Source organism: Protopterus annectens, chromosome 8.part1 (genome assembly GCF_019279795.1).
Source record: "Protopterus annectens isolate FY-2018-M chromosome 8.part1, PAN1.0, whole genome shotgun sequence".
Lineage (NCBI taxonomy): Eukaryota > Metazoa > Chordata > Ceratodontiformes > Protopteridae > Protopterus > Protopterus annectens.
This window is the reverse complement of record NC_056742.1, coordinates 380,389,907-380,415,284: the sequence shown is the minus strand read 5'-3', so window position 1 is coordinate 380,415,284 and position 25,378 is coordinate 380,389,907.

Here is a 25,378-nt window from a genome sequence, read left to right as displayed (position 1 = left end):
CTCTGAGTTACTAACATATCAGGGATATTTTCTTATCTGGCTTGATTGTAAAATTAAAAAAAAAATCAACATTCTACCATCTGCACTGTCCCAACTATGTGAACACTGGAGCTGACTTTCAGCTATGCTTCATCAGACCCTTGTGTTTGTGAAGTGTTTTTTAAATCTATTTATTGAAGGAAAAATATATTTATTTGAATTGTACACAATATACTGTATAATCAGGTCTATATCATAAGCTTGAATTCCAAAAGGAGCGAATGGTCTTTAATCAACACCAAATACCCGAAATCCGAAAAAGTCAAACATACAGAACAGCGATTTTTTTCCCCAGGGAAAAAAAATCACTGTTCCAAAAAAAAAAAAAAATCCAAACACAACATACAGTAGGGGGGCTATGACCCCCACACCACCCATGATGGGGGGCTGTGCCACCCAAACCCCCTCTACTTAAATATACCAATTCCGAGATCACACCACAGCAAAGTCCCGAGAATGGCCCAGCGATTTTTTCCTTGGGAAAAAAATTGCTGTTCCAGTCATTCGGCTTTATGGGACTTCGAGTATTTGGTGTTGATTAAAGAGCGTTCGCTCTTTTTAGGCTTTGAGCTTATGATATAGACCCATATAATTAGTCTCTTGTGGGCATAATTAATGCCCCTTACACTATACATGGTTGTTTGCAACACTGAAAGGTATTACCCCATTTATTTACCTTTCACCCTTCATTCTTCTTTTTTTTTCCTTTTTTTTGGGGGGGGGTGAAACTTGTGCCTCAAATCCCATTTGTTGCTGTCTGAAGGGGGTGCATCTGTTTCATCATCAGAGGCTTTCATATGTAGCATTTATTTATTATAATTTGTATCCAATTTTTCAGCTATTTATTGTAGATTTCTATTCATTTTCAGCTCTTAAAATAGCACAACCGTCTATTCTTTTTCTTCCCTCATCTTCTCAGCTTGCTAATATATTCCTCTTCTGATTTACGTTTGCAGTTCTGTTTGCTATTTATTCTGCTCCCTCTAATTCACATTACTGGTGTTTCATGTGTCCTTGTTTTCCCATTTTGCATCTTTGTCCCCACTTTGGTGAACTTCTTCATAAATGCAACAGTTGTTATTAGTGCATCCCTCCTCAGAAAAGACTCAAAAGCATACTTTCTTCATGTATCCTCTCACCATAAGGCCAAGAATAGAATACTGATATGTGGTGAATGCATTGCTTACTAAAGAGGACTCTCATTCCTGATAGTACACCCTTGTCTACCATGGATAGAAAAATGTATTTCTAGTTCTTATAAAATTACTACCATTAAGTATATGCCATATAAATGCACAGGGAAAACATTCCAAACATATTTTTGTGTATTTCCATTAACCTGTTACAAAAAGATGAAAATCAAAATATTCTAGCACTTTCTGTAAGACAAGATATAATAAAGCATTAGTATACAATAAAGTATTTTTGGTCAATGTTCTTGTTAAGGAAAGGACAGGATTGTTGTAAAAAGTTTAAATATTTTCTGTAGCCCCTCACAAAACTGTTTTAACAGCCACAGAGTCTAGAATCTCAAATGAAATTAATGTTTTTTTTAAAGAAAGTAATACATTTGCACATATTTCTTGCTTAAAATGTTAATGTCTTTCCAGATGATCCAAGTTCAGTTAGTGCCTCAAGTATTCATAGAATCAGTATAAGTAAAGTGGGAGTAAAGTAGCTGATGTTAGCATATCTACCTTGAGGGAGAGAGGGAGGGAGGGAGGGAGGGACCAAGATGCCTGTGGCAGTGCATTGTACTGCATTCAGGCCAGCATGTGTGAGATCATGCATGTAGCTAACAGAACTGCAAGCTGTCACTCAGCATGGCAAGCATCCCAACAATGGAATGGGAGATGGAAATCTTAAGCAACAAAACTGTGAGCTTCTATTGCTGATAAACTCTCTGTCAGGCATGGTGCTCACTGCCAAGGTAAATGAAAAGGCCAAAGGTCTATTGCCACATAGAAGAATGAATGGATCAGGTTAAACAGACAAAATGTATACTTCATCTTGACCTCATTCCATCAGCATATACTTTCTAAATCACTATTTCAACAAAATCTATATAAAGGAAAGTTTAAAAAAAGCATATAATTTATAATCTGTTGGAATCATGGCTAATTTTCACCTAAAAGCAACCCACATGTTTTCTTCATACATTTCTTCTCCTTTTTTCCTCCAAAAAGTATTGAATACCTAAGCATGCTACACCTTCCCATTTCCCCTACCCCATTCTTCCATCCTATGCTGTTTCCCAAAACCAACATGCAGTACTTGAAACTTTTATTCTGATACCTCCTTACCTGTGATCACATCCTGTTTTTCAAATCCCTTGCGATTTTGCTCATTCACCTTTAACCCTACTCAACATAGCTTTAATTTTTACAATTTATGCTATGCCATCTTTCGTTAGCTGTTAAAACCATATCATCCTCATATATCAATATTAATGGAATACAAATATTGCCTTGCAAAATACCCCAACTTATCTTATCCCTTTGTACCTTGTTAATATTGTATTCTTACAAATGCAAATAACAAAGGACTCATCTGGCAAGTTTGTTTAATTCTGCTATTAAGCTGAAAACGTTTATCTATCCATCTATTCATTACAGGTAAAAAACAAAGACTGAGCAAACATCTCCTAAATTGACATAAACTGCCTCTACCACTAACATCCTTAATGCTGTATTAACTGTCTTATGTTTAACACAGTAAAAAGTATTTTCCCAATCTATTTTATCACATTATCCCTTTGAATGTCTTCTGTTAGAGGCACTACTACTCTAACCCACTGTAAAAATACCAAATATCTTTTCTTTTCCCCATACCTCCAGTACTTTCATTAAACTATTCGATACATTTCTTTTTTATCCTCTTTAAACAATCCCTGCCAAATGTTTGTAATCTATCCCTAATACTTAAATAGGTCACCAATTCTACAGTAACCTACTATCAGCTTGCTTGTTTAAAAAAGAGTTATCTATTTTTCAGTTTTCTCCTAGCTCAATTTCTTCTTCTTCTTAACAACTATTAATTAAATATTGTAATTATCAGAAACTTTTCTATAGATATCAAACCATGCCTTATTACTTGGTCAAATTTCATCACAGAAATTTCTGGTACACCTTACACATTTCTATCTCAGTAACTTCCCTGCTTCCTTTTTTCAGATTTTATCTTTAAATAATCTTCTATTACTACTAATTTCTGAGCTATCCCTTCTATCATTTATTTGTTTTTTAATTAGTCAAAATTTCCAAGAATTGCTGCTCCCACTTTTTCATATATAATGGACATATTGGCTCTTTCTTACATATGCTATTACAACTTTGTAACTCAAGTTCCTCCTCCAAACATATATATATATATGTGTGTGTGTGTGTGTGTGTGTGTGTGTGTGTGTGTGTGTGTGTGTGTGTGTGTGTGTGTGTGTGTGTGTGTAACTTCAACAGCAGCATGTATATCACAAAGCCTAGAACTATAAATTCCTACCCTATGATTAACATACAATATTCATCCTTCTACTCCTGTACCTGAGTTCTGAATTTTTAAATATCCATTCCTCACCCAAAGTACTACTGTAGAACATTCCTCAAACCCAAACAAAAACAAATATGTCACCTTTCACAACTTGCAGCATTTCTTTTTATTTTTGAAAAAAAAACATGTATATCGAAAGCATATTATATCACATTGTATTGTTCATCCAATCAATAATTATCATTCTTCTTTGTATTGCTACTATTATTATTATTACTATTTATTTTAATACAAAATATTCATCATAATTTATTTTTTCTTCCATTTTAACTTTTCCTTCTTTTTTCTAAAATGCCCACCATTGAAAGTTTATCCTTGCTCAGCTCATCCCCCAAATTCTTCTTCTTCCTCCCCCTCTCCTGTCTCTTCCTACTCCCCCATATATTCCTCTATTCTTGTAACGTCAAAGCTTTGGAAGACATAGAAATGATTAACATCGGACATGATTCCAGTTTCACTTTCTTCTTTCTTTCCTACCATTATGTTTACATCCTTTTGACTTTTATTATTATATTACATTGCCCTCGATGCTCTTTCTGTATGCACACCTCTTTTTCAGATTATTTTTAATATGAAAATCTGACAAAGATTGCCTATGTCACCATATCTTGTACGTTTTCATTCATATTCCCATGAAAAATGTCATTAGCACTTACACCAAGTACAAACACATTCAAGGCAATACCTGGAAAATGTTATTCATTTAAGCATATTTAATGTCTACCATAGAGACTCACATTTCTACTCCCCTGTAACACTATAATTTCTCACATTCTAGCAACTGCAGCAGCAAAACAAAGTTTCCACATAAGCAACTTTCCCTTATTATATGTACTTGGATGTTCTCAGTTTATGTTCTCCAAGTCTTTTGTATTCCTAATATCATGGCAGGAATGGTCCCCATTCCTAAGTCAGGGTATGTTTAAAATTCATGAAGTTAGTATTGTTTCAATCTTTGATGACAGCCAAAAGTGTTCTTCGCAGTACCTGCAATGTGTTCAGAATTGGCTCCTTCTGTAAGTTACACATATTGGCAGCATATCTATATATGACTGTAAATACATTTTTATTAGATCTGTCTGTGCATCATTCTTCCACAAATTTAATTTCTGCCCTCAAATCCTAGTATTTATTATTTGTGTGTCTCTGTACATAAGACACTGTAATCACAGGGTGGTAATTCCAATGATCAAGGTTATTTTTGTCTTTTTTCCTGGACTACTATATCTTGTTTTCTCGCATCTAGTTTTTGAACTGTTGGTAATGGGTAATTCCATGTGATATAAACTTCAAAATTCTCTACAATGCTTTGTTGTTCATGTTTCCAATATTTCTCAACTGTTTCAATATTGCAGTGTTTGCACAATGCCCAGTACAACAGTATTGCCACATTATTGTGCCTTTCTGTATACAAGCCTTCTGCCATGAGATGTGTGACTGTTTCCAGTTTTTAAAGAACCTGCATTTGTCTATTTCTCCCATATGTTCAATGGACTTTGTACACCAATGTATACATAGTCCACTATCCCGGGTCACCATTATTAACCTTTCATCTTTTGATTTTACTTCACCTATCCTTAACCATTCCTGGGTCAAATTCTAATGAACATTAGGTTGTTCCAGGAGCTCTCTGCACTTGCTATAATATTTAGTCCTTTCCCACATTCTTTTACTTCTCATTCAATCCTTCTCCTTATATTTTTTCTTTCATTTTTGGCAGATATAGTTGATATCTGATCTTTGCCTAATTTTGGTATGATTTCCATTACCACTTGAAACCGATATACTTCTACTAAACTAAGCAGATAAGCCATCTTAGACTTCTTCTCCTTATGTTTTAAATTTTTCACTATGTTTGGATCTGATGATTTCAGCAAATATGTATGCAGCCCCATGACTGCAGATATATACATATAATCAATTTGGAGAAGGCTCATACCTCCATCAGAACAAGGAATATATAATTTTGGTATACACTGATTTTTATATATCATTCAATAAGCATAAAAATGTTTCTTGTTTTCCTCTCCAACTGATCCAATAAAACTCGGGGCCAGCCAAACAGTCCAAAACTGTAAGTTAGAACAGGAAGAGCAAATTGGTTTATAACTTGAACATTCATAGATGTCAAGGCTGTTTTCAATATTAGCTTTCATTTTCTGAACTGCTCCTTTCTGAATTTTATTCACATTTGTTCATGTTTTATTGCCATTTCCCAAATATTTATACACTCATTCCTGCTCAAGTTACTTTATATTGGTTCATATGTCCATAGGTTAAGTACTAGGCTAGCTGCCCTTGCAGGCCATTTTAAGCCTAGCCAGTTTCTGTCAAAGGTGAGAATCAAACCCTATACCCGGTGTCTGGGAGACAAACACCTTAACTGTTATGCCAACACCTTAACCTAGTGAGATTAAAACCCCTACCTACCTACCTAGGGGTCACAGCACTTAACACAAGCACCATGACACATGTCTGACTTTTATAGCAGATGACATCATCAATGTCTGTTGAAAAGATGTCAGTAGGAGTGTCTCACATGCTACTCTAAAATGGTCTTCAGAATCAGAGCTAACTGAGCACAAGCACATACAAGTTGACAGCAGTGAGATTACAACTCCTACTTACTTATCTACAGGTCACTGTACTTAATGCAAGTGCTAAGATAAAGTCACATCCCTATCCCAGACATCCCAGATATTTTCTTGGTACTGCAGCCTTCCTGCTTTTAATGTTGCCTTTGCACATTTATCAAGAATGTCCCAGGTGTTATGGCCAAATTTCCCCCTAGTCAGTATAAATACCCTGTTGGGTCTCTGTTGAAAACAGGCCATATGCCTAGTGGGGCTAGTCTAGTCAACAAAATATAAATAAATAAAATAAAATCTGTGTAAGCATTTTCACATTTTAAGCATGGCTTCATCTGCATTTTCACTGAGAAGAGTAATTGAGCTAACATTTCTTCTAGTCATAAAATCAGAATTATAATGTCCTTCTCGGACTGAGGTACCTCAAAATTGTCTTGCTTTTCCTGATAACCTTCAGCAATTATTTTCAGCATTAATATGTTTTTATATTTCACAAATGTTACAGGGCTCCTGCTGAAACAAAGATTAGAAGTGTCCCCAGTGACTACCAACATTTTTCTGAGTCAATATAACTTCTGTTATTGGCATCAGTGAGATTTACCTAAGCATCAAAATGCAATGAATTAATGTAATGTTTCACCAACAAAAATGTAAAATGTTATTCTCTGTAATGTGGAAAGCAAATATGTGATAACAAAGTCTTTAAGGAAGGACTACAGTTGACAAGAATTCATAATGTGAAACAGAATATAGCTGGCAAGATCAAAAGCTCTTTACTACATGCTAAACCTTATATTGTTCATATTTGTCATTCACAAAGTATCTTTTTAAAATCATCTTGTTATTGCTATGTAGATGCTTATTATTTGTGCTGTCCCTCTTATACACTGTATATGTTTCTGTTTTAGGCCTTTGTCACAGGGCATGATTAAACAGGTAAAAATTGATTGGAATTGATTGGTTTCAGAATAGCCCACCTTCCCAGATATTAGACTACTAAAGATTAAAATATTAATACACGATTTACAACCATTACCTTATGATCATTACTTTGAAAATGAGCCTGTAACTGTGATTTGTTTTATTATATTTTTACCAAATCGTCCTTTGATCTAAACTGATACAACAAAGTTACAGGAACAATAATCACAGCACCGGTTTATTGTTAATTGCAAAGTAAAATAAACGCTCAGCTAAACACTCAGCTAAAATGCCATTACACACTGTTGTCAGTTCAAATTATTTAAAGCAGTAGGAAGCTGCCTTCTTCACAGCAACGAATATGAGACTCTTTAGAAAATGTATTGTGTTGTTTGATTAGATTAATTAAACCATATTAATAATAACCATGATATACAGAAAACTGCTGTCTATGTACTGTACATAGGCTGTCACATTAATTCTGTAGGTATCATATTTTGTTTATATAGGAAGCATCAATTATAACACATAATATTTGCTAAATATTGCTGTTAGTGCATGTTTCAGCCAACATTGTGGTTCTTAACTGTAACAATTATTATGTATGAGTGAAATGTAAACTAGTATCAAGTAAATCCTTCCTTGATGTTCAATTTCATTTTTGGTATTACATTAGTCTGTATTTCTGAATATCAAAACAATAACTCATTTTCATTAATATTTTAATTACTTTCCTGATCCACATTACAAGTATTTCATTATGACATTTTCTTTAAAAAATTCAGAGACAGTCTATATAAACTAAAGAAATTTTACACTACTTGCCAACAAGATAAAATATAAGTAGTATTGCAGTGTTCTGGTTCTTTAAGTTTCTTTACACACATAATGTTTCAAAGTGTGTGTAATATGTTCACTGTGATTGCTTCTAATGAGTTTCATCCTGTAGTTCTGGGTTTGAGTCTGTCAATCTAAATTCATCTACTCTGATGACTCTGACACAGGCACTTAAGACAGTTTACTTGGATCATGCCTGAAAAGAGGCTCTCAAGCTCAGTGAGTTTACCCATTAACAAAGGAGGCATATAAATAGACAGTCAGATAGATGGGCAGATAGACAAATAAATGGTAATATGTAAGAGTATGGAATCTGCCTTTCTCCTTTGTATAACAAAGAAATATTTTGAGTTTGAGTATTACAGTAGGACATGAAAATGTAATACTGTGATGTAAATGATTCTTTCAGTCTTGTTTTAGAAATCCACAGCAAAATGTCAACTGGTAGATATAGAGCTTCTTTACTTTTATTTTTCTGAATCAAACTAAATGTCAGTATACCCTATTGTGTTAGTTAGTCCTTTTTTGAAACTTGGTAGTACTAGATTTGGTTACATTTGTGGAAATATGTCTCATCTAAAAATGGTATATTTTTATCATTCCTGTAACAGTCTAATTTGATTTACAGTGCTAAAAGAACATGGCATCTAGAAAACAACAAGAAAGATTCATAAAGTCACAAAACAGGACTATAAAGTCATTCCTAAAGCAAATATTTACTTAAACATTATTATCATTATTATTATTATTATTATTATTATTATTATTATTATTATTATTATTATTATTTAACATATAGTTGACATGGATTAAACATTATTATTATTATTATTATTATTATTATTATTATTATTATTATTATTATTATTATTATTTAACATATAGCTTACATGGATTAAACATTATTGTTATTATTATTATTATTATTATTATTATTATTTAACATATAGCTTACATGGATTAAACATTATTATTATTATCATTATTATTGTCATTATTATTATCATTATTATTATTATTGTTGTTATTATTATCATCATTATTATTATTATTATTATTATTATTATTATTATTATTATTATTTAACATATAGTTGACATGGATTAAACATTATTATTATTATTATTATTATTATTATCATTATTATTATTATCATTATTATTATCATTATTATTTAACATATAGTTGACATGGACCACAGGGCTACATTTTAATTATAAAAGGTTATGTATAACATCAGTATTAAATGTAAGTGTACTATCAAACAAGTGCAGTTAGCAAAATGTACAAAGATCTATGACAAAAATAATAAGCTATATACATAATGTTGAAGTATTAGATAAATTGATTGGTACAGATACAAGTAATGTAAGAAAAAATGATGAGCTCTATGCATAATGTTAAACTATTAGATAGAAAGATAGAGTAGATAGACGGATTTGTAGAAAGTCAATGACACAAGTTCAAGACACATTTGTGTGTCCTTTCTCTCTTTTCCCTTACACAAACACACACACACAAACACACATATGGATCTATGTCAGATAATTGACTTTTCAGAAACTCAAAGAAAAATGAAGAGACCATATGATCAAGTTTCCAAAAACTCGAACATAAAAAAAATCTACTTTTTTTTACATTTTTGAAGGAGGACAAGCCTGCCTGCACCCCCCAAACCCCCTGCAAATATTATATACACCAACTCTGAGATTGCACTAACTACAGTGAAGAAAAGGGCACATTTCCCAATCCTTACTGCACTGCAATCTCTATTCAAAAGCTTCGAGTTTTCAAAAACTCGATCATATGGTCTTGATCATATGAATTTCGAGTTTCTGAAAACTCAAATGATAGGGATTCTTTAGGACTATAGAGTTTTATAGGTTTGGGTGTTCAGAGGGCTACATAATTCCAGGTGATTGGGCTAATTAGAGCATTTGTTTTTTGAGCAAGTGGCAGTGGGTAAGTGTGACACAAGCTACTAGTATACCAGCAGCTGTAGTTCATAGGTTCATAGGTAGGTAATAGGCTATCTGCCTGAAGGTGTTTATAAACCTAGCTGGAATGTGTTGGCTTTTTCCACCCCCTTAGATTAGTTCCCTGTGCCTCTGTCCAGCAGAGCCATTGAAGTGATCCCCGGGGTAAACTTTCTGTTTCCCATCCACTCGTCAAGGTTTCTCTTGAAGAGGGTTAGCGATAGGTTAGTAGATGGTTTACTGTTAATACAACATGGAAATACACACCAGTTTTAATGTAAGCACATGATAGTAAAGTGCAAAAGTGATAATTGAAAACGTTTGACAAGGAAACATTATTACAGTGAAAATGAAGTAGATATCTGCAGTGATTTAACACAAGCCATACAAGGAGGTATTAATGATGCATACAAAGCAAAAGTACATTGGGGAGAGTTGCTTATATTTATATAAACAACAGGAGGGTTGGACATAGTTTTGGTAGTGATAGTTATCAGTGATGGGAATAGCAGGAAGTAGAGAAGTATTTTTTTTCTAGGTTGTGGATGTAAGTTCAAGATGTTGAAGAAGGGACCTGGAGAGTAGCTGTATTAGTATTACAGACATAATGTCAAGTCTGTTTATACTTGCAGGTCCAGACAGTTATTAGATTTATTTTTAGACATTTAGTGAACATGCTGAAGCTGGGACTCGGCTCTTAATTCTGAGGAAATTGAATTACAGAGTTTGTCAGTAGAGACTCAATAATGTGAATCACCATGATTGCTGTTTGTTGGGCACATTTGTAGCACATTTTGCAAGTTTGTTATATTTATTCTACTTGTTTTTGGATACTTTTTAGGAGTAGGGATGCATACAAGAGGCTATATAGTAGTAGACAACATGCTTTCTCTAACTGTAGATGTTCTGTAAGGAATGTTTATGATTTGAAGAGCAGGCCTATTGTTTTATTGTTTTTTTTGGCTATGAAGTAGGTATATGTGATCAGTAAACCTAATATTTTAATCTATTTGGACATCTAGAAGTTTAGTATTAGTGACAAGTGCAATAGGTGTGTTGTTTTGGGAAGTAGCATTGAGTTGTGTGGTTTCTTTATTTGAGCGTACTGATTTTTTTTCTTTAGCAACTGTTGAGAATCAGATACCCAGATTTCTGTTTTAATTAAGGTACTCTGGTTTCTATTTGGAGCAGAGCTAGGTTGTTTGTAGAGCATATTAATGCGGAATCATCAGCATATTGCAAAATAGTATCTTTGTCCATTGCTGAGTGCCAGAGCTGGATCTAGCACAAGGTCCTGTGATTTCAGGGACCCATAAGCATTAAAAAAAAAGAAGGAAAGAAACTGTTCCACCCACATCTTTCTCTTTAATTACCTTGGTCTGCTCCAACTCATCTACCAATCAGGTCTGCTCTCCACTGCTCTCTTTTGCCCAGTTTCGTTTCTTTCATTGGCTCCAATGTAGAGCATTTCAGCCAATGAAAGACTTTTGTAGATGAAATGTAGTAAACAAAAAGCACAGTCTTTCCATCCCTTTGTTTATAAGCTGTGTAACATAGAAGGGCTCTCTTATAACAATGGACACATTTTGCCTTTCTGTTTACCTTGCTAATGTTTTTCTCCTGTTCTTTACATATGGCCCACCTCCCACTGAGGCATTAAACTAAAAGTTTCTGAAATTCATACCACAGTTTGAATTTTTCCCCAACCTTCCCACCCTTTTCTTCTTCTTGTAGTTTTAAAAGGCTGTGTCTCTGGATTCCGCCTCAAGTAGTAATCTGACTTCCAAAGTCCCTACCACTCCTCTTTCATTACTATTGTCTGTTGTATAACCTATTTAAGAACTTTCTCACCTATTGTTTTCCATATATCCATAATACTAAGTGCCCACCCAGAAAACTAGTATTGCACTTGAGTAAACCTCCCTTACTACAAATTGTCTCCTGTTTATGTTCCCATCTGCTTGGCACCCGAACAACACTCTGAGGAGGTCCTGAGTTAATCCTGCTCCTTCCTTGGTAAATAAGAGATTCATTTTATTTATTTTATTGCCTTGTACTTCAGTTAACTGTTTAAAGTGCTACTGCTTTATTTTTGCTTTATTTGTTGATTTTGCCATTAAAGCATTCTAAAAATCCCTCAAACTTGAATTTGCCTTGTCAAGCTAGTTTAAGTGTTCTTGTAACTTTACACTAGCAAGCATTTTTTCTTCATGCTATTGCTTCAACATGTTAGCAGTGACCTATACAGACAAATGCCTAGAAAGTAAATTTTATCTATACAACTTCCCTTAGAACTGATAACTGTAACTTAGTGTGGCTAAAACAAAGCCATTGTTTGCAGACAAGCCTAGACCAGCTAGTGTGCACATTAAACAACATTACTGTCAAATGTTAGTACAATCTAACCTTGTGTAGTGCCAAACCCCACAGACCACCCAAGGAGACCACTGTGTATAACCCAGTCCATGGCCTACAGTAGCCCACCAAAATACAGGTCCAGACAACATGGATATGCAGTTTCCAAATGTCTCCATAGCCACCTTGGTAGACATGGGCATCCTGAGAAATGCAGCAACTGTCTCATTTTCACAGATAAATTGTAATCCCTAAAAAACAAGCACAGTATGTGAGAGATGTATATACACAGCTTCACTGGAGGTAAAAGATTTGCATACAGATAAGGTTATCAAGAATAAACACACTACATCCACCAAATAATGTCCACCATACATGAAGACCAAGCTGTGCTGAGAGACTAAAAAGCAATATTTCCAAACTTCAAAGGCCTGCTAAGCCTATAAATGGTAACACCTATCCTCAGCAATCTCTAAAGCACTCACCAAAAGCAGCACCAAATAAAACACATACTTCTATGCCCAGTGGTGCCCCAAGAGCAAAGCACATAAGACAAGCCAACAATTCACCCAAGACTCTTTTCAAAGGGGGCTCCACTGTACAACACACAGATGCTCCACTCACCAGACTGAACAGGGAGAAGATACTAGTTAGTTGCTTATCTGGATCCACCCAAGTGAAGCATGCACTCAAGTTACTACACTACAGGTACCAGCATGACTCTATCATAGTCCATGTGGGAGTTAACAGCCATTGAAGTACTTCCCTGGATTATATGAAAAGAGGCATGGTTGACCTCTCTGAATATATGTGTCAAGGGGTCTACTTCTAATGCCCGAACCGCCGATTCACCGACAGGGAAATGACCGACGCCAGAAACCCGACAACGGAGTTGACCGACACGCTCGAATCCCGACAGACGGAAGACCGACAAGGGGAATGTGTAAGCGCGACCTGGTAAGTATGCGATAGTGAGGGATGTAGGAGTAGGGAGCGGACAGGTAAGTGTTGAATACTCAGGGATGTAGGGTTAGGGTGTGTGATAGGTGAGTGTGCGGTAGTGTCGGAGCTTGGGGTTTGGGGTGTGTAAGTGAGTTAGGGTTAGGGTGCAGGTAGGGAGTGTGTGAAATAGTGTTGGAGGTAGGGGTTTGGGGTGTGTAAGTGAGTTAGGGTTAGGGTGCAGGTAGGGAGTGTGTGCGTAGTGTCGGAGCTTGGGGTTTGGGGTGTGTAAGTGAGTTAGGGTTAGGGTGCAGGTAGGGAGTGTGTGCGGTAGTGTCGGAGCTTGGGGTTTGGGGTGTGTAAGTGAGTTAGGGTTAGGGTGCAGGTAGGGAGTGTGCGGTAGTGTCGGAGCTTGGGGTTTGGGGTGTGTAAGTGAGTTAGGGTTAGGGTGCAGGTAGGGAGTGTGTGCGGTAGTGTCGGACCTTAGGGTTAGGGTTTGGGTTAGGGCTAGTGGATATGTGTTGTAGTGTACTGTGTTGTTGACGTGTAGTGTGTCGGTGTTATGGTGTTCGGTGTTTCGCGTTGTCGGGTTTGTGTGTTGTCGGGTTTCTGGCGTCGGTCATTTCCCTGTCGGTGAATCGGCGGTTCGGGCATTAGAAGTAGACCCGTGTCAAGCAGGTATGTGACTTGGTTTGAGCAGCATTCTACATTCACCACGGATGATGCCACAGTATGAACACAAGAAGACTGACTTCAATAACTGACTTTACTTTTAGCACCTTTCCAGGGGGATTCATTATTTGTTAGCATGGAAGCACATGATGAACAGACCACATTCCTTTGTAAAGGATAGTCTACACCTGTCTCCTCTAGGGTTCTGAATATTGGCTAAAACTTTATTCACCCCCTTAGAGCCTTTTTAGGCAATGCCAAATTGACAAACCTAGTGACATAGCAAATAAAACCCAAAGAAACTAAAAGGTGTTACTGCTCAATGCTAAAACCTAAACAAAAACCTCCACATCCTACAAGCTCTCCTCACTCTGGAGAATATAGACATCTGTGTCATTACACAGACATGGTTTAAATATGCAGAAAGTACTCCAGCAGTGTAAGGCTTCAACATATTTAGACCATCAGCTGCACAGACAGACAAAAGGTGGAGAAGTCTCAGTCTGTATTAGGAACAAGCATAACTCTACTTAGGTTAAACAGGACAATGCCCTGGAGTTTATCCACATGCAAATCAGCATAAATGAAGTCCCATACCATAACCTAGCAAGCTATATATCACCATCTATGTCCCTAGAATCCCATAGCTCATACCTAGAACTACTGGACACTCACTATTAAACTAAATGCCCTATTCATGGAAGACTTTAACTACCCTCACTATAGACTGGGAAACATACACTGCCTCATACTTGCAGGCACAATGATTCTTGGACTTGTTTAACACAAATACTCTTGACCACATAGTGCACACACCCAAGAGAGGTTCAAACATGCTGGACCTGGTACTCACCAATATGGCAGTGTGCTGTACCTCCCAAGTGTCACATCCTCACTGGTGAGGTTGGACGACAAAGCAGTCCCCTTTGAAATAAAAGCAATTCACTAACCCTAGCAAACCCTGTAACAGTTAGGAACTATTCCAAAGTAAACTTTACCCTATTAAGCGATAGTTTATCAAAATTCATTGCTCATCCCACCCCCAAGTTCACAAAAACCTATGCAGAATTGTTCACAGAGACCTTGTGCAACCATGTAAATGGCTGTATGGAGGCTACTTGACCTGCTAGAAGAAAGGGCAAAACAAACCACACTGGCGGGATTCTAAACTCTAATAGGATATTTAACATAAGGAAAAAATCATGGATAAAATCAGGAAGAGCAACTCCCATAATGATAGCAGCTCTAATTAAACTAAACATGAAATTAAGATGACTAATTCAGTCCAACAAGGCCAGTTATGAGGTCAAGAAAGCCTCTGAGGCTGAAGACAACCACAAGGCCTTCTACACCTATGTCTGAAACCTCAAAGGCAGCAGACATCCGTGTGCTGAACTGGTGGTCAATGGTGCCACCTTCACTGGACTGAGCAATATAGTGAATATCTGGACTGATAAATTCAGTTCAAACTTTGCTCCTACTTCCCTCACACCTCCCTCCATGAAATACCTACTAGCAGAACCCCCCAAAACTATTAACAATGAAGCAGGTCCTGTTGGTAGATGCTAAGGACAAAAACACAGCCTCGGTGGGCTCCAACAATATCCTGGGATTCCTCCTAAGTAGCTGGAAACATGATCTATCAGGACCACTTGAGTCACTTTTCAAGTATAGTCTCAAAACAGGCTTTGCACAATGAGAATGGATGACTGTAATGGCTATCTCACTTCACAAGGGTGAACCATCAACGGACCTTGGAAACTATAGACCTATTAGTCTAAGCAGTTTATATGCAAAGCCATGGAAGAAATTATCATAAAAATGATCAGCAAAGACATAGGCAACCGTCTGACACAGAACCCTACCCAATTTGGCTTAGTCAAGGAAAAATCATGCCTACTAAACCTGGTGGACTTCTTTGAGAAGACCACCAAGGCAATGGATGAGGAAAAATGGTGTATACCACCTACCTGGACTTGGCTAAGGCATTCAATACAATAACAAATTTGGGAATAGTTGACAGACTCACTGAGCTGGACATAAACTCCTACGTAACTCACTGGATTGCCAGCTGGCTCACAGTCAGGGCCCAGAAAGTTAAGATTGGTGATATCACCTCCACTAAGAGACTAGTTACCGGTGGTGTGCCTCAGGGCTTCATACTGGAACTGCTTGTATTTGGCATCTACTTCTTGGAGGCAAAGGCTAATTTCAAAGACCTTTGGCTGACCAAGTTCACAGATGACTACAAATAGGGAGATATCAAAGATTCCCCATGGCACAAAAATCGTACAAGAGGGTCTAACACAGACGAATGACTGGTGCCAGAGTCATAGACTAAAGCTTAATGCTAACAAATGCATTATAATGCATTTTGGGAAAACTGCCATGCAGGCTAATTACTCCACCAATAAGACACCCCTAAGTGTTGGCCCAATAGGCAGCAATTTGGCCTATGACCAACATGTGGCCAAGCTAGTAAGAAAATCATTCTATGTCACCCAACTTATAAATAATGGCATAACATCCACAGCTAAGGAAGTCATAGTGGCACTTAATTTAGCTTTTAACAGGCCAATCATGAGTATAATGTCCTTTCTGGCATGTACGTGATCAGACATATGCAACAGTTGGAACATCCACAAATGTTCCTTGCCAGAAGAATCCAGGATATAAACACATTGTCCTATAGAGACTGCTTAAAGCCAAATATCTGTACTCTGTCTCCTACAGGTTACTAAGTGGTGATCTAAACCTCATCACCACAATCAACAGAACATACTGGTGGGACAGGTTCATATCCCAGAGACTGCCTATGCTATGCAATAGACTTCCCATACATATCAGGCAGAACACCTCACTGGCGCCTCTTCAAGAGAAACATTGATGAATGGATGGGAAATAGAAAGTTCACCCCGGGGATCACTCCAATGGCTCTACTCAACAGAGGCACTGTGAACTAATGTCAGGTGGCACGAAGCCAGGGCAACTCTATGGGCTAGGCTTGTAAGGCCTCCAGGGCCATTAGCCTAGTACAAACCTATGAACCTATACAAGGCATCCTTGGATCCAGCTCTGATGGACATTTTTCACATCTGCAAAACAAACAAGATAAGAACCACTATATCCAAGGATTTAGATTTTGCTTGTGACTTAAATAAGACATATTGGTAAGTGACATATATGTTTCAGAGGATCCCCATGCTCTGGAACAGGTTTCCCACCCATGTAAAGCAGATTTCATCCCTAACCCTATTTGAGCATAACCTTGACCAATGGATGGGAAATCAGAAATTTACCTCAGGTCTGGTGCCAATGTCTCTCATAGACAGAGGCAGACAGCAATGCCCAAACTAACATATCCCCATAACCTCTAGAAACTTCCTAACTGACATAAACCCTCTTAATAAATACCCATGAAATATAGAAACACAGTTGGGTTGGATTGCACAGCTAGACTTATAATGGCCCTAGTGGTCATTAGCCTAGTATATAACTATGAACCTAAACGTTAGGTCACTGTCCACATAAGTTCCTAAATCCCAAACAACTGTGTCAATTCTTTGGGACATACTGTCAATGTGACAGCTCCTTGTGGTAGATGACTTCTCAAAGAATAAAATAATTCATTTTTGTCATTTAGTTTCAGTCTAGTTTCAGTCCACGATTTTGCACCAGTTATTTATTTGAGATAAGCCTTCCTTCAAGATGGCTAAGTCATTTGGGGATTCAATGACTGATCTTAGCTAGTGGATTGCAGTCATTATACAGTGACAGGCATGTACATTTCAGACGTTGTGTCTTTCAGAAAATACTTTTTAATGCAAAGCTTGTTATTCTATGAAACTTGTAAGTATATAACAGAAATATTTAAAATATGTTCCTGATTTTTGTCTTTGTTTCTTATTCATGAGTTAAGAAGTTGAATGGGAAAATGGAAACTGAAATGGTTTGCAGTATGTGATTCTGTGAGCAGTAAGCTAAGATAAATTTCCTCAGGTATTATTATTGTTCTCAAGCAAATATCTGAGGTGTATCAACTGTTCCTCATACAGTCTGTGGCTTTTTGGTCAAATGTTGTGGACTGCACTCTCTAATTAATGAAAAACAGTTTCAGACTTCATACCCTTCAGAAAATACATGCTAACACAAAAGCTGCAATGCCAGCAGCTTTTTAAGTATATAAAAACAGTATTTAAAATCTGTTACTGATTTTGGGGGGTTTGCTTCTTGAGTTAATTGAGTGGATGAACATAAGGGTGCAGTGGGTTGGTCTGTTTCACAACAATAAACTGAACCACATTTCTAGGTCATTAGTTTTGTATTTGTTCATTCATTTGATTGAAAGCAAACATCTGATATGTCCACAGTCATACAAGGGGGTGTAACTGATGGTTAGGTGTGTGTGTGTGTGTGTGTGTGTATGTGTGTGTGTAAATACGTGGGTCCTACATCTCAACTTATAGTGTCAAGGAAGGAATCAATTGTAGTAAACATTAGCATCATCATATAAGCCATGTTCTTTGAGTATGATCCTTGGTTTCTTTGCTTTGTTTACTGTTTATACTGCATTATCATTTGGCTGTGAATAAACTGGATAACATGAAGGCAGTAACTTTAATGTTAATATTTTAACTATGAGTACATTTTAATTTAACTTGTTTTTGCAGTCACACATATATGAAATGTATGTGTGTACGCTACAACAGTTTGCCTGGCACTTAGTATAAATAAGTAAAGCTATGATTGGCTTCCTGTAGTGCAGGATTCTATTCCCAAAGCCTTCATTTGTCTTCTGTGTGACTTGGGCTGCTACTGAAAAAGGACATGCATGTCTAGTTTGCTGCGCCACGTCTCCAAAATATATCCTGCTGGTTAATTCCATGTAGCTCATCCTAAACTACAGGCCATGATATTCAAGATCAATAGAATCTAACCACTGTTCCCAACATCTAGAAACAATAGAGTCTTTTTAAATATATAGGGATTTTAGCTAGATAAAACGTAAAATTGTCAAAAATGTTACAAGACACATGTAAAAATTTCTAGGAATAAGGAATATCTACATTCTTATTCCCAGAAAGTAAAGTTGAGTTGCTGTCAGAAAAAGAGTTGTACTAACTCAGCTTGACTATCATTTTCCACAGATAGCTGTAACTTCTGAAAAGGCCTAAAATCATCGTAGACAACTGATAGCACAATATGATATTTTTGCCACACTTGGTCCCCTACAAGAGTCTCACTTTCCTATATAGAGTAGTCCTGTTATTGGAATCCATATTATTTTAGCTTCTAAAGTTAAGCACATTTCCATTTTAGTGCAGAACATGTCCATACATAAGACATGCTCCCTACTGCTTCATAGCATCTGCCATCTTCAGAATTAACTTACACGCAGTGACCATAGTTCCTCTGTCCTCACTTGGTATTGGTAGCGCCTTCCATATTCCACAACTAACATAACTACGTGCATAGAATTTCATGTCTGTCTTGAAAAGCACATTCAAGAAACAGATATAAATAACTGTTTCCACCAAATCAAGCCCTGAATGATACAGACAATATTACAGTTAGATATTATATTCTTCCCTTCTTTAACCTTATATCTATGTTAACCACTCATCCTACTTTAGTGCATTTTCTCAAATCAAATGGTATTTCTTCATTTATATTGCTATTTTACCATAATTTACTTTACCTAACTGCATAATTACTACATTGTATAGTTTTGTATTAATGTTTTTCTTTTAGTTAAGTACATTGTTTACAGTATTTTTCTTTTATTGTCATCTGTGTAAAACAACATTAGCAGCACACAGAAACTGCTTTTTTTAAAAAAATCCGTTAAGTCAAAAATAGGCTATGAATCCCATTTCCTTCAGTGAACAGCTCTATACCTAGTGCTAAAATAAAAGTAAAATCAATTCATGGCAAAAGCACATAAATTCTTCGAGCATTCACTCAGAAACCATTAAGCAAAAGCAAATAGTACTAATAAGGCTAAGTCAATTGATTCACCTTGTGTATATTGCTATCACATATTTGTATAAATTCCAGCATAGCGTAAAGTGTAACACATATTGCCTAGTTTCATACACATCCTAGTAACAGCAAGTAGGAGTTGCTGAGATGCTACTTACAGAAACAAGTAAATTCCTAACACTCCCAAAGACTAATGCATGTAGTGAGGAGTTAAGCTGCCTAGAGAACCTAGTCCTCAGCTACAAATGGTATTAGCTGAGGTGCTAGAAATCTATTAAAATGTTGCAAGAGTCTACCAGTTTGTTGTTGTTGTCGTCACTGTTGTATGTCTAGTTCCATATTGCTTTTTAGTAAATGCTGTCTCTGTGTTTGACATTTTTGTTGAAAGTCCTTAATGTACCCCACCTTCTCCGGACCCTCTTCAAAATTTCTCTGTGTCTAAATGGGTTTCTAGCTATGTCCTATTTATTTATGTGTTTGTTTGTTTGTTTTTGTTGAAGTTTGTTAAAAATGTGAGCGAACTGTTCCAAAGAACCTTTTTAGTCCCGATCTGAACCAAGAGGCAGAAACAAATATATGCATAAGATTTAAATGTTTAATCAAGAACAGACAGCAATAAAATATTTTTATATAGAATATAATCACTTCTTGTAATGCACTTATATAAAGTAGTAAAAGTATATATCCCATCAAGTGCATTTAAGAGTACAGTGAATAATGTGCAAACGATTGAGTTGATGATGTCTATATAAAGTATATACAATATGTACAATATATACAATATGTCAGAACGAAGACGGGCACTGATGGTTTATGGTAGAATTAATATATTTGATATAAGAAAATAACAGTCATAATTAGCCTTTTTCAATGCAACATGAGCACTTTTATTGCTCTGTTAGAGCTGGGAGTTTGTTGAACCGAGGGCAGTTCTTTCAGTTCTATAGTTCAATATGGAGTACATTCTATATAGCTGAGGCAATTTTGGAGAAGACTGTTTTCTCCTATTGAAAAGTTGGAGGATGGTATGATTAGTTGTAAAGCAGCTTGATTTGTCAGAGAGTAGTTAGGAGAATAAGCTAGAAGTTTACTACACAGAAGGTGACAATAGGATTCATGCAACAGCTTGTAGCTTCCATCCAATCCAAAATACCAAATTCTGAAAACATAGCAACTTAAAATAATAAAATACACTATGATGCTTATTTATTGTGAAATAAAACCTGTAATGCAGGGGAGTACATCACCTACGCACCCATAACCCCATAACTTTAAACATACCAATTCCAAAATTACTGTATTGTTGAAAATTAATGTTATAATACACTATAAAACTTAGTGTGACAATAATGTCTCTATAAAATGGGATGCAATGCCCCTTACATTGGAGGCACAGAGCAAACATCTTCATGCATTACACATTTTACTTGTTAAAGTCTTTTATTTTTATTTTTTTATTTTTATTTATTTATTTTTTATATTTTCATCTGTTTATAGGTTCATAGGTGTGTACTAGGCTAACAAGCACTGGGATTTTTTGAAGTCTGGCTATGCATCTTAAATCTTTGACAAGTTCTGGTACCCTTGGTATGTGTAGATAGATGAATCATTTACAAGCAGAAGCCCAGGAGATGAACTATTTACAGGCTGCTATTGTCCATTAAAGACATAGGTGCCAAACCAGGGATGAATTTCCTATTCCCCATCCAACTGTCCAAGCTACACTTGAAGTGGGTTAGGGAGAAACTCTGCTTCACATGGATAGGGAGCCCATCCCAGAGAAGGGGTTCCTATGTATATCACAGGTAAGGTTTAAGTCTTTAGAATAGGTAATTCTGGTGCTGTTTGTTTTGCAGATATGCAGGAGGTCCATCAGAGTGGGGTCTGATGATGCTTTGTATGACAGGCATAGATCTCCCCTCAACAGCCTGTAGGAAACAGAATACAGGGATAGGGCTTTGAGGTGGTCTGCAATAGGATTTGTTATTTATGCCATGTATTCCTTTAGTGAAGAACCTGTGTGGATGTTCCAGTTGTTGGATGTGTCAGGTTAAGTACATACCAAAGGGGTCATTATACTTGATAGGGCTGATGAATGCTGAATACAGTGGAACAAAGACCTTCTTGGACCTAGATGCCATGCCTTTATTTACAGAACAATTTCCTCACTACAGTACACACATGAAGGTCAAAGGCTAGATTACTGTTTATGTGTGTCCCCATTTCTGTGACTACTGGGTCAACTCATAGGGGTGTGCTGTCAATACGATAGTCACCAGGGGTGACTGACTTCCCAAAGGATAGTGTTATGCTTTTCTTGGCATTTAGTTTTAGTCCATGAGTCTGACATCAGTTATTTGTCTGTGTCAGCCTTCTTTGAGAACATTAGTGCTGGTGGGAAATTCTATGACTGCTCCTAATTTGCAATTGCCTGCAAATTCAGTCAGTCAAAGGCTATTTACATTGGCCTTGACATCAAAGAAGTGGATGTCAAAAAGGAGCAGTCCCATGACCAATCCCTGAGGGACTCTGCTAGTGACTGGTCTCTTTGTAAAGGGGGACTCCCCATCTCTAACTTCCTGGGTCATGTCTGGCTATAAACTGGTGACATAAGGGTTTATACTTCACCTTATGAATTTGTTAACAATGCCCAAGTGGGGTATCGTGTCAAATGCCTTGTTTGCTTTTATTTCAGAATTATTCAGCACTGCTATGTATTCAATTATTTATTTTTGTTGTTGTTCAGAAAGGTCACCATTTTGCAGCTGCTTTATTGTGCTCCTTATACAGCATTCTTTCTTTGTTCTCAGTTTATTTCTCTTTGTATCAAAATATCTGCTATAGCTAATGCAATACAATACTAAACAAAGACAAAACATGTATATAAACACACACATTCTTCATAGATAGTGCTATAATAAATCTCAACATTTCTAAACCTGCCAAATACTATTAGTAATTTTCTTCATAAGTCTCTGGATAGTTCTTAGATTCTTTACTAGTTCATTAACTGCAAATCCTTCTGTGATGCTAAATAATATGATTATCATGTCTAGTTGGTTATTTAATATATTTAGTGAAAGCTGAGGCTAAATAGATTTAGAAACAGCCATGGGTTACATTTCCTTTAGAAAGGACATCCACAGAAAACATACCATAATTCTTATGATTTCCTATATGAATTACTCATGTGAGACAATTACAGACTTTTGTGGATGCTGTGAAATATTAAACAATAATTTGCATAAGCACATCAGAGCAGTTATCATACAGTGCTTTTTTTTCTGGGGGGACATTTAGTGAAAGCTGCTACAAAGATATAAAAAGGTGCAGCCCCTGATAAGTTCTGGAATTGATTTGAAGTGGTCTCCTCTCACTGCCTGTATTCAAAAACTTCAGATGACTTGTGCTGGTTACAGTTAAGGGATAACTATTTTACCATCCATTGATGTCTGACGATAAAGTTGCAGTATATGCAGTATAGTGGTCATGGTTTGAAGTCAAATGTCATTTAACTGAAATTAATTAAACTGCCTTGTTTTTCTCAAGGGTCTCCCTTGTCCCACCTTTTCCCTGTACCTACCTCCTTTTGCTTCCTCCTCAGCTTCGAATCTCTATCATGCTACCTGCCATTAGGTTCTTCCTTACCAATTGGCCACTGCCATGATGCTCCCTTGATCATAACAGCTGGAGGATAAATGCATTATTGATGACTGCAGCGGGGTTACCCCACGCTATAAATAATTGCAGGTGGCCTGGCAACCCCAATGGTAAAGTAGATGGATAAGATTTGCCTGATTATGCAAAAATTCCAAAAGGGTGACTTTATTTTGCTTCACACATGAGCACTCTGACATTTTGAGATCCATGTTTTGGTAAATAAGCAGTGAGTCTATCCCTTCTATATTCGACTTTCCTCTTCCTATTCAGTGCATTCCTCTAAGCCTTCCCCTGCCATTCTTCATATGCTACTGCCCCTCCCTTTACTTACCCCACCCCTGTTTTTTATACTGCTTTGCTTCTTGTGAGTATTCTATGGGATGACTTCTTTTAACACTGGAAGATTTATTGCTTAGCTTGCTGTATAAAGTGAAGATATAATGACATTTAATAATCAAACTCTGTCCATTAAAGGTTGAAGAAATTCTGATAGCGTGCATTTTAATTTGAGAGTCAGGAATGTTCGATCATTTTTCTACTCCTGAATGGGCATTTAGAAATCAAATTCGCTGTTGCCGTCTCCACTCGGGTTCTATTTGTAGAAGCAACTATAAGTGAATGCTTCCTCATAGGGGGGCTTTCCAAGAATTCTTGTCCAGAAGTGCTGGATACAATGGCAAACTTGCATCTAAACTGGTAATCCACCATATTAAAGAGTTATGATACTTTTGGCTATTTGGGATAATCTATTATATGTCAAAATATACTTTCTTATGTAGCCTATATGAACTATTCAAAAGAAAATAGCACCGGTGTCTGTTGAAGAAGAGTGGACTGCTGATCATTGTACATATATTGTTGTATAACAGTAAGGCTGTAGGTTGAAAGATCTATTCTCATAGTTAATGGATTTAATAATCCTTTTAAGCATAATAGACTTATGATATGCATTTAACAATATGCTTTAGATTTGTTCTTTTTCAACAATCCTACCTCTTCTGTGCATCTCAGCCAGTCTTTAGTGCAGTATATATTTTTGGGTGAGTCCAAGCATCATCAGCCTAAGAGATAGCAGATGTCTTAGTTTTCATTTATCGTTCATTTTGAATGAACTGGTTTGAAACAGGATGTGCACAAAAAAGTTATTTGGTGTCAAAGAGTATCTAGAAGACCAAAAATACATAGTAATTTTCTTGTACTGTCTACCTGTTTTTAAAGTCCGAACCATAAGAGATAATTTATGGACTTGAATGATTTTTCCTCAGGTATTTTGCTACTAGATATATACTTGAACCTTATTTAAAGGTGAATTCTGCTGTGTGAGTCTCTCAGCACCACTAAAATGGAACTGTACATGTCTAGGGAAGCTCCTTCATTAATTGTGATGGACACTATGTGCTCCCTCTGAGACCTAAGATTACACAATATCTATCCTAACAAACCTCCAATTCAATGCAAGAATTAATGTTTTCGGATTAACAAATATTATCCTTTTTGGCCATGTTACTGGAGACCCTGCCTATCTGTCTTTTAGATCATTCTTCGCTAACATTAGAGATAATGCTAAAAGCTCCATTCTTTGATATCACTGGTCCTTTCTGTCCTACATGGCCAAACCTGCAGACATTAATATCTGATAAAATTATCCTATTCCATGGCCTTACATAGAAGTGAGGCTGAAAGAGGCAGTCTTACGTCGAAACCTAGGTAGTGAATTTGAATATGTTGATAGACGAGAACAAGGAAAAGGCACTACATGCCTCAAGTTGAGAAGTCTGTTCTCAACCCACTTGTACTGAGAGGCAGTTAGAGAAGATCTCCCTTATTTCTCAGTGCAAAATATAAATTCAGTTATATGGCCAACAT